Below are 212 nucleotides of genomic sequence, written 5' to 3'. Positions count from 1 at the left end.
CCCCGAGAGAGTGTGTCCTCCTTCTATTCCGCCTATTGTTGACCAAGCGTGAGCGTGTGCGTGTGAGGGAGATAGAGAAAGGCTGCTTGCAGGAGGTGGAGGCTGGAGAAGGAGTGGGAGGAACTTGCAGAGCTGCGTGTAGATTTCATTGAGAACTCAGAAGGCAGAGGGTGAACATCTAGTCCACTTCCCCCCCCCCCCTCGATTCTGGA

Source organism: Fistularia commersonii, chromosome 9 (genome assembly GCF_037954325.1).
Source record: "Fistularia commersonii isolate RoL2024-O1a breed Wild chromosome 9, RoL_Fcom_v1.0, whole genome shotgun sequence".
Classification (NCBI taxonomy): Eukaryota; Metazoa; Chordata; class Actinopteri; order Syngnathiformes; family Fistulariidae; genus Fistularia; species Fistularia commersonii.
Note: the sequence above shows the minus strand (reverse complement) of the source record.